Source organism: Habropoda laboriosa, unplaced genomic scaffold (assembly GCF_001263275.1).
Source record: "Habropoda laboriosa isolate 0110345459 unplaced genomic scaffold, ASM126327v1 scaffold478, whole genome shotgun sequence".
Classification (NCBI taxonomy): Eukaryota; Metazoa; Arthropoda; class Insecta; order Hymenoptera; family Apidae; genus Habropoda; species Habropoda laboriosa.
The window spans coordinates 148771-150845 of NW_017100618.1; positions in this window are offsets into that span (position 1 = coordinate 148771).

Below are 2075 nucleotides of genomic sequence, written 5' to 3' on the forward strand. Positions count from 1 at the left end.
AAAAAGTTGTAGAAAATAAAAGAAAGAAAAATTCGATGTAGGTGTTGAATAGAAAATTCAGTAGAAGAACTCAATAGAAAGAAGTACGTGCTCTCCTGCAAAAAAGTACCGGTGCCCTCGAAAAATCTTTGAAAAAGCAACCTTGAAAGAAAGTTTTCTTCTTCCAAGGCATTTCTGCTTCGAAACAATTGAAATTATGCTTCAAACACTTCGCACAACATTGAAAAGGTAAAAGATACTAAACCCTGTATAATAAAACTTTATTCCGTATTAGTACTACTTCTTCTTAGTTTACTTGATCACATAAACAGTCAGTGATTTCTTTCCTTAAGTTCAATAATTCGTTCGTTAATTGCCACTGTAAACATCAATGCGCTAGCAAGTAGTATAGCGCACCGTGTGGTCAGACATCCGCCATATAACAGACAATATTTGAACGCCGGCAAGTATTGTAGAGTAACTACGTACAGTCAGACAAACAGTGTACGAAATTTCTAACGAAAATATCTCAGCGAAACATGCTAAACGCTGACTTACGTGTAACATTCCCCAGAAAACAACAAGTTTCCAAAATTTCCACTTAAATATTCGCACAACATTGGAAAAACCGGTACGTCTGCTACAATGATGCTCTCATCACACAAAAACCACTCGAACCTCCTTGCCCACTCTAAACAAACGAAGAAATTTTGACCTCGAACAATTCTCCTCTGGTTCATGGTGTGTTGGGCGGTTCACAGGAGCGCAACGCGTCACAGTGAACGACGATTATCGTTCCCATTCACCGTCGCGATTTCAGTTAGCCTAATGACCACCAGCGACTGGCTGCTGCACGAGTCCCTTGCTCACGGATCGTATCGATGGCTAATAATTGGAATATCATCGCTCCCGTAAATCTTCCTCCTTCCTCATTGTGAAACCGAACCAGAAACGGAAACAGCCACGCCAGTCTAGTAGAGAGACGCTGCATCCGGTTTGACGGTGGCCTCTAGCTGCCTCGACTTCCGGCTGAACGAGCTCCAACACGAATATGAATCGCCACGAGCACGCATACACGCCACTGCATGGAATAAACTTCGAAATGAGTTTAAAACTCTGGATTGTTAAGCCGAACAGTGGAGAGATTGTTATCTTTCTGGCTGGGGGGCGGAGAGAGGTTGAACGCGTTTAGAAAACAGTTCTCGGTTAATCTTGGGAAATTATGTTTGCGTATGCACGTCTAACATCTGAGAATAAACAATCCGCCGGCTTAATTGCATGCAGCGACTACGGTAATCGTTTCAAGAGAGGTGAGAGAGGTTACTCTTGATTTTCATAGAAGAATACTTTACCGAACCCTCGACATTACGACTGTAGTTTTCTTCGCTGAAATTGGATGTTTTATTGAATTTAATTGTGCGTCAGATGACAGGGAAAAAATAATAGGCGATGATATAGCAGGGAAAAGATATTGCGTAAGGTGGAAGAAAAAGTTAAGTAGAATTGTCCTGTGATAAGTCAGACGTCTAATTAAATTTTTATTCGTTCTGCGATTGAAATGTGACAAGGGAAATTTATAATTGGAAATTTCTACTTCCAATGACTTCATATTAAATCGCGGGATTTCATGTCTATGTTATGTTGTAACTCAACGACGGATTTAACCGTGAGAGGTGGGATCGAAGAAAAGAAACGCATTAACAGACTTCCTCTGTAATATATATAAAGTTTTATAGTGTAGGCGAGTCTGGGATGGAGAGAGGTTTGTCGGAATCAGATGATAAAGGCGAGAGACGAGACAGTTTTAATTCTAATAAATAATTAATAATGTATTCTACACGGACACGAGTCCTATTTTCAACAACGCTCCTTCAATATACTTTTCTCACGCAAAGTTCGTTTCCCACACACACTATTTTTCCACAAGCTATCCGTTTTAAACCTTCCCTTGACGAGGGCGTTTCTTCTCTCCGCCAATTAGGACTGTTCTCGAACGTACCCCTACGACGTTCCCCTTCTACCGATAGACTTATCTATCACAAACCCAAAAAATTCACAACACGAACGCTTCGAACCCTGAATTACTCAAAGGGAAC